This window comes from Tachyglossus aculeatus, chromosome 2 (assembly GCF_015852505.1).
Source record: "Tachyglossus aculeatus isolate mTacAcu1 chromosome 2, mTacAcu1.pri, whole genome shotgun sequence".
Classification (NCBI taxonomy): Eukaryota; Metazoa; Chordata; class Mammalia; order Monotremata; family Tachyglossidae; genus Tachyglossus; species Tachyglossus aculeatus.
The window spans coordinates 48,850,391-48,858,984 of record NC_052067.1 but is presented as its reverse complement, the minus strand read 5'-3'; the positions used below and the strand labels follow the sequence as shown (position 1 = coordinate 48,858,984).

Sequence of the window (8,594 nt, the reverse complement as noted above, 5' to 3'; positions counted from 1 at the left end):
GGGGTTGGAAGGGAGGGGTTTGGAGAGGAGCTGCGCAAGACAAGTGGGATGAGTGTTGGCTTTGATGCAAAGGGATTCTAGGGAGGGGGCGGGGAGGAGGGGTGTGGGCAGAGCAAAGGGAGGGAAAGGGCTGGGTGGGAGAGGGGAAGTTGAGGATTGGGAAGAGCAGATGGGAACAGGGGAATGAAAGGCCATGGTGAGTTCAGCGAGGTAAATGACAGCAATGAGAGCTATTAACAATTCACATGCAATAGTAACAATAACATAAGCGAGTGTTGCCCAGAGTAGAAGGTTGAATTTTCCATGGGTCAGTCAAATCAAGAAGGCTAATGGCAAGAAGAGTCCAGGGGCTCACGGCTGAGTTGTTTCTGACGGGGTGGAAGAGGAAGTCCTGTGAATGGCAGTTCTGGGGAAGGGTGAAACTGTTATAGGGGACGTGGGAGAGGAAACTCCTGGGGAGAGGAGTAAATAATCCAATAATTTGGGTGGGCTGAGTGCAAATGCAGGTAGTTCATTCATTCATTCATCCATTCAATCGAATTCATTGGGCACTTACTGTGTGCAGAGTACTGTACTAAGCGATTGGGAAGTACAAATCGGCAACATATAGAGGTGGTCCCTACACAACAACGGGCTCACAGTCTAGAAGGGGGGAGAAAGACCACAAAACAAAACAGGTAGACAGGTGTCAATACCATCAGAATAAATAGAATTATAGTTATATGCACATCATTAGTAAAATAAAGTAATAAATATGTACAAATAAAATAGAGTAATGAATATGCGCAAATATATACAAGTGCTGTGGGGAGGGGAAGAAGGGAGGGTAGAGGGAGGGTTGAGGTTGATGGGGAGGGGAGGAGGAGGAGGAGAGGAAAAAGGGGGCACAGTCTAGGAAGGCCTTCTGGAGGAGGTGAGCTCTCAGTAGGGCTTTGAAGGGAGGAAGAGAGTTAGTTTGGCGGGTTTGTGGAAGGAGGGCATTCAAGGCCAGAGGGAATCTTCCCCCATCGTATTCCAGGGAAAAAAGTGTATCTGGGCCCAGGGAGAGGCAAGCAGTAGTGGTAGTAGTAAGGGGACCTGGGTTCTAATCATGTCTCTACTATTAATTAATTAATTCATTCAATCGTATTTATTGAGCGCTTATCGTGTGCAGATAACTGTACTAAGCACTTGAAAAGTACAATTTGGCAACAGATAGAGACAATCCCTACCCAAATTCGAACTCGAGGACCTGGGTTCTAATCGTGGCTCTGCCCCTTGTCTGCTGAATGACGTTAGGCAAGGCACTTTGCTTTTCTGTACCTCAAATAGCCCATCTGTAAAATGGGAATTAAGACTGAGCCCTAAGTGCTTGGTAAATACCATTGCTTGATTAATTGATGGGTACACACCCCTGCCCCCTCTCAGGATCCCACCTGGAGAGTTTCCAGTACTCTACCAGTCTCAGCCAAGGAAGGGAGAATCAAGCCGAGGGATACCTATTCCATTCTTAGCTTCGGCAGTGGCTAGTGAGTGGAAGACAACCTGCTACAAGTCAAAACCTACATCTCTGAGCAGCAGTGGCAGGTGAGAGAATCGAGGGTGGAGACACAGGTTTACTGGGTGGAAGAAGGCAATGGTAAACCACTTCTCTATTTTTACTAAGAAAAAATCTATGGATACAGTACCAGAACGCTTGCAGATGGAGGTGGGGCATTCTGGGAGAGATGCGTCCTTGGAGTCGCTATGGGTCGGAGGCAAATCTACAGCATAAGTCAAGACATGCCAGACCACTGCACATATAAATACTATTGAACACTACAGGTGATAAATAAATACAACGGATTGATTTAATAATAATGATGATGGTATTTGTTAAACGTTCACTATGTGTGAAGCACTGTTCCAAGCGCTGGCAAACTCCAAAAGGAATTAGTGTTGATTACTTCATCGATGCTATCAATCCATCGTATTTATTAAGCATTTATGATATGCAGAGTCTACCCACTAGACTGTCACCTCCTGGTGGGCAGGAAAATATCTGCCAAGTCCGTTGGATTGAACTCTCCCAAGCACTTAGTACTGTGCTATGCACACAGTGAGTATTCAGTAAATACCATTGAGCTATTGATTGATGTGTTCATACCCCTACGTGTATCAATACTATTGAACTCTATAGGTGATCAGTGAATACAACTGCTTCATTTATTAAAATGGGAATCAATCATATTCATTGATCACTTAAAGTGTGTAGAGCATTGTACTAAGTGCTTGAGAGAGTACAATATAATATAATTTACAGAAGTGTTACCTGCTCAAAAGGAACTTACAGTCTAGAGGGAATGCCAACATTTCTAAATTGAAGTTCCCCTCTTCCTTTCCAGGAGTCAGCATCATCTCCAAGAAATAACCAACATCTCCACTGTGGCTGAATTCCTCCTCCTGGAATTCTCTGACATCCGGGAGCTGCAGCTGGTCTATGCCACGCTGTTCCTCCTTGTCTACCTAGTGACCTTTCTGGGGAATCTCCTCATTGTGGCTTTCACCACCCTCGACTAGCGTCTCCACACCCCCATGTACTTCTTTCTCAAGAACTTGTCCTTCATAGACCTCTGCTACATTTCTACAATGGTACCCAAATCCATTGTCAACTTCTTGACCAGTGACAGCTCCATCTCCTTTCTGGGTTGTGTCTCGCTGCTCTTCCTAGTGGTCTTGTTTGCTGCTTCAGAGTTTTTAGTCCTCACTGCAATGTCTTATGACCGCTATGCTGCCATCTGCCCCCCCTCCCCCCCCCCGCACTATGAACTCATCATGAACAAAACAGCCTGTGTGTGCATACTAGCAGCGTCATGGCTCTGTGGGTGTCTGTTCGGGAATCTTGATTTCAGCTTCTACCTTCTCACTGACTTTTTGTGGGTCCAATATTGTCCAGCAGGTCTTCTGTGACGTCCCCCATATGCTGAAGATCTCCCGCTCTAAAGTCCACATTTCCAATGATGCGAGTGTGGCTGGTGAGTTGGTCTTCGATGCTGTCTGCTTCATTTACATCACCCTCTCCTACGTCTTCATCTTCTTAGCCGTGATGAGGATGTCATCCTCCGAGGGATGAACCTAAGCCTTCTTCACCTGCCTGCCCCATCTCACTGAAATCATCATTTTTCTCTTTACCGGAGCATTTGCCTATCTCAAACCACCTTCAGACTAGCCCTCGTATCTGGATCTGCTGGTTTCCATGTTCTACATTGTGGTGCCCCCCACTGTGAACCCCCTTATCTAAAGCCTGAGGAATAGGGACCTGAAGGCTGCCCTGGACAGGATCGTAAGGGGTCATTACCCCAGCATCCATTCTGGGACAAAATGTCTTTGTCCATGTACCAATAATCCCCTACCCACTCTTAGAAAAGGAATTGCTATTAGGCATATCCATATATATACCACTGAACTAGAGGCCCAGAGAATAAGTCTGGATATTCAGGATTTGTCAAGGTCTGGGAGGTTGGCTGATAAGACTAGGTCATGAGTGACAATGCATTCCCTAGGAGTCTTCATGGCTAAATGGCACGTGAATGGTTGTCACATGACCTGAGTTCTAATCCCAGCTCGGCCACTGGCCTGCTGTGTGACCTGGCGTTAGTTTCTTACCATTCCTGGGCTCTCACTTCCTCTTACACTCTGAGCCCTTGTGGGACAGGAAACGTGTCTGATTGGATTATAATTCCATTTTTGGGAGCATTCAGCATTGTGGGCACGGATTGAATCTACCAACTCCGTTGTATTGTACTCTTCAAAGTGTTTATTACAATGCTCTGCACACAGTAAACACACAACAAATACCATCGATCGATTGAATTATTTTGTTTCTGCTTCATCACGTAGCACAGACGTGGACACAGAAATTGTTAATACCAAATAATAAAAGTGATAATAATCATAGTAATCGTGTTTGAAAGGGGACAGAGATATTCACTGATGGAACTCTAGTTTCCAGAGCCCAGGTTAGTAAATCATCACAACAAGAGGGGCCATTTCCATCCTAGTCTTTTTCAAGCCAGGGATTTCTCCTTCCCATCATCCCATTCTCAAAACCTCAGTCCCCTGCCCCCCCACACTCATCCTGGGGGAGAATCATAGGATGGATTCAGAGGATTGTCTTGCTCTGTCTAGCCTTGCAATCAGAAGGTGTCAGAAATGAAATCGTTCAATCGACTGATTGAATGAGACGCTCATTGTCTAAGGTTGTATATCTGATGAAGCTGAAAGTTGTAGATTGTCAGGAACATTAGAAACTGTTGGGATGTTGAGATGCAGATGCTGTTGTTTCCATGAAAACCCTGGGGTGCAGCACCATGGCTGCAGCTTTAGGGACTGGGCCTTTATCTCTGCAGAACCTCAGGTACCTCACAGGCAGAGGTTTTTGGCATCGACCAGGACACGAGGTCCCACCTGAGTTGATCCTCCAGGGGTTCCCCACGGTGCAGTGGCAATTTACCTTTGGGCCTGGGGGACTCTCTGGTGAACATCTCCTTGCCCAGAGGAGATCAGAGGGGGCCTGAGGGGGCCAGGCTGCCCCTTCCTTCATAGCCAGCTGCAGCCAAGAACTGGAGTGGAGAGAGGACCATTGCAAGCCAGCAGAGGTCAGAGCCCTCCATCCCTATGCTGCCCCAGTGAGTGTGACCGGGGAATGGTGGAGCGGGAGGGAGAAACCATGATAGGGGTGCAAGTGATGGAGCCATTCTGTGGATGTGCTCAACACGGAGCCAATTTCGGACTTTGGAGCAGTGCTACATCCCCAGAGGGGCAGGTGGGCTATCAGGAGGGTACGTATTTGACAGTGCAGTGGTCCCAACCATCACTCATCTCCCCTTCCTTATCCACCTCCATCCAGCTAACATGGAAGTCGCTTCCTGGCTGGGGCCCTGCAGCACAGCTTCAGCATTATGCTGTGGTCACTTTGGCCAAGAGTGGGTCTTGGACCTCAGAAAAGGTATCTGGTGAGAAATGACAGGGAGGGAATGAGAGAGTGTGATTGGTTCTAGACCACGAGCACTATCATCAACTCCTCCGTAATAATAACAATAATGATGGCATTTATTAAGCGCTTACTATGTGCAAAGCACTGTTCTAAGCGCTGGGGAGGTTACAAGGTGATCAGGCTGTCCCACAGGGGGCTCACAGTCATGAGCCACGGGGGGCTCCATGCAGGAATGTTGGGTGAACACAATGAAGGTAAGAGATTTAATTCCTTTCCTCCTGGATTTACCAGTCTGCTGGGCTGGACTGATCCAAATGAATTTACAGCTAGGGGGAAATAAGAATGATAAGGTGGATGCACAGCTTAATAAGTGCTTAGTAATGTGAATCTATAGGTAGGGAAGTGCAATGAGCAGTTGTGAATGTGTAAATGCAGAAGCGGTATCTGGTCTGATTCGGCATGGGGAGAAGAAATATCAATCTGTACAAATTTGAAGGGAGAGGGGGATTCGGGAAGAAAGAAGAGTCTAAGCCATGTGCTGGAGAATGGAATGTCCTTTTTCATTCATTCGTTCATTCAATCGTATTTATTGAGCGCTTACTGCATGCAAAGCAGTGTACTAAGCGCTTGGGAAATACAAATCAGCAACATATAGAGAAGGTCCCCACCCAATAACGGGCTCTCAGTCTAGAAGGAGGAGACAGACAACAAAAGAAAACGTAGACAGCTGACAATACCATCAGAATAAATAGAATTATAGCTCTATACACATCATTAATAAAATAGAGTAATAAATATGTATAAGTGCTGTGGGGAGGGGAATGGGGTAAGGCAGAGCCCTCCCCCCCACCCCCCGACTGCATGGGGATGGGGAAGGGAGGAGGAGGAGAGGAAAAGGGAGAAGATCTATTTCCAAGGTCTGAGGGAAAGGGAAACAAGGAGGAGAACACCGGTCAAAAGCCTTGAAGCTAGTGGCAAGGAGTTGATTGGAGTCAACCAGGCTTCAGTCTGTTTCATTTTCCTCTGAGAACCACAGTCAGATTTGTTGTGTCAGCGGCTGTGTGTGTACCCAAGGTGGGGCTGGGGAGACAGTGAACAAACCTTGGCTGGCGGAGGTCTGTAGGGGAGGAGGAGAAGGGAATCTTCTCCCAACACCTTCCAAGGAAAAAGTGTGCCTGGGCCCAGGGAGAGGCAAATAGTAGTGGTAGTAGTAATGGGACCTGGGTTCTAATCCTGCTCTGCCATTCATTCATTTATTCATTCTTTCAATCGTATTGATTGTGCGCTTACTGTGTGCGGAGAACTCTACTAAGCACTTGGAAATTACCATTCGGCAACAGATAGGGACAATCCTTACCCAACAACCGGCTCGGGGACCTAGGTTCTAATCCTGGTTCTGCCCCTTGTCTGCTGTGTGACGTTGGGCAGGTCACTGTGCCTCAGATACCGCATCTGTAAAATGGGAATTAAGAGTGAGTCCCACATGGTAGAAAGCCTTGTAAATAACTGTGAAGTGTTTTTGTTTCACGTGAAAAGACACATGATGCCAATGAAGGTTTTGGAGAAGAGATGTTTGAGCGCTTCTTTGTCTTTTCTTTTGCTAGCGTGTCATCTCTGACCCATAACGAATGAATGGACACATCTCTCCAGGAACGCCCCATTCTCCAACTGCAAATATTCTGGTAGTTTATCCATAGAGTTGTTTTGGTAAAAATACAGAAGTGGTGCACTATTGTCTTCTTCCCTTCAGTAAACCTGAGGCTCCTCCTCGACTCCCTCCCATGACACTGGGTCCCAGGACAGGTGAGTTTTGACTTTTAGCAGATTACCTTCCACCCACTAGCCACTGTCCAAGGTAGGAATGGAATGGGTATGCCTCTGCTTAAACGTCCATCTGGTAGCCGAGACTTGTAGAATACTGGAAAATCTCCATGTACGATTCTGAGTTGGGGTGAGTGACGCTTTAGCAAATAATTCAATGAATAAATGAGTGGCTAAATAGGTTGGGTTTGTATGACTGTGTGTATTTATGTGTAAGCAATCACAGTCAGTTGAAGCGCGCGCGCGCGTGTGTGTGTGTGTGTGTGTGTGTGTGTGTGTGTGAGAGAGAGAGAGAGAGAGAGAGAGAGAGAGTGGCTGGCTGGGTCCCTGCAGCACAGCGTTAGCATTATGTGGTGGACAAAAGTGGGTCCTGGACGTGAGAAAATGTTTCTGGTGGGAAATGACAAGGAGAGAAACAGAGAGTGTGATTGGTTCTAGAACACGAGCACTACCATCAACTTCTCAGTGCAGAAATGTTGGGTGAATGCAAGGGAGGTAAGAGATTCAATCCCTTCCCTCCTGTACTTGCCAGTCTGCTGGGCTAGACTGATCCAAAATAATTTACAACTAGGGGGAAATAAGCACGAAAATGTGAATGCACAGCTTAATAGGTTCTTACATAGTAATGTGAATCTGTACATAGGGAAGAGCTGCGAGCAGTTGTGAATGTGTAAGTGCAGAGGTGGCATCTGGGCTGATTTGGCATGGAGAGAAGAAACACGAATCTGGGTAAATTTGGAGGGAGAGGGAGATTTGGGCAGAAGGAAGGATCTAAGCCATGTGTTGGAAAAGGGAATGTCCTTGGAGTGGCATAGGGGGCAGACATGTCTCCAAGGGCTGGAGGGTAGTTGGTGAAGAGGAAAGGGAAACAAGGAGGAGAAGCTAATGGCAAGGAGTTGATTGGAGTCAACCAAATCTCAATCAGATTCATTTTCCTCTAAGAACCACAATCAGATTTGTTGTGTCAGCGGCTATGCGTGTGCCCAGGGTGGGGCAGGGGAGGGAGTGAACAAACTTTGGCTGGATGAGGTCTGGAGGGGAAGAGGAGAAGGGACTCTTCTCCTGTCATCTTCCAAGCGAAAAGTGTGTTTGGGCCCAGGGAGAGGCAAGCAGTAGTGGTAGTAGTAATCGGACCTTGGTTCTAATCCTGTCTCTGCTATTAATTCATTTATTCATTCAATCGTATTTATTGAGCGTTTATCGTGTGCAGATAACTGTACTAAACACTTGGAAAGTACAATTCTGCAACAGAGACAATCCCTACCCAACAACGAGCTCGGGGACCTGGGTTCTAATCGTGGCTCTGCCCCTTGTCTGCTGGGTGACGTTAGGCAAGGCACTTTGCTTCTCTGTGCCTTAAATACTGCATCTGTAAAATGGGAATTAAGACTGAGCCCTAAGTGCTCAGTAAATACCATTGCTTGATTTATTGATGGGTACATACTCCTGCCCCCTCTCAGGATCCCACCTGGAGTGTTTCCAGTACTCTACCAGTCTCAGCCAAGGGAGGGAGAGTCAAGCAGAGCGATACCCATTCCATTCCTAGCTTGGGCAGTGGCTAGCGAGTGGAAGGAAATCAGCTGCAAGTCTAAGCGCACCTGCTCTGGGCAGCAGTGTCAGGGGAGAGAATCGAGGGTGGAGACTCAGGTTCACTGGGTAGAATAAGGGACTGGTAAACCTTTTCTATTTTTTTACCAAGAAAATTCTATGGATACAGTACCAGAACGCTTGCAGATGGAGGTGGGGCATTCTGGGAGAGATGCATCCATGGAGTCGCTATGGGTCAGAGGCGAATCGACAGCTTAAGTCAAGACATACC

General features: G+C 47.0%; 1 non-coding gene across 1 annotated transcript; it reads left to right on the top strand.

Moving 5' to 3' along the window:
• Nucleotides 1-8,225: 8,225 nt before the first annotated feature.
• On the top strand, nucleotides 8,226-8,363 carry LOC119924528. The gene has a single exon (XR_005449238.1). It is a non-coding gene; the product is annotated as a small nucleolar RNA SNORA7 (small nucleolar RNA).
• The last annotated feature ends 231 nt before the right edge of the window (nucleotides 8,364-8,594 follow it).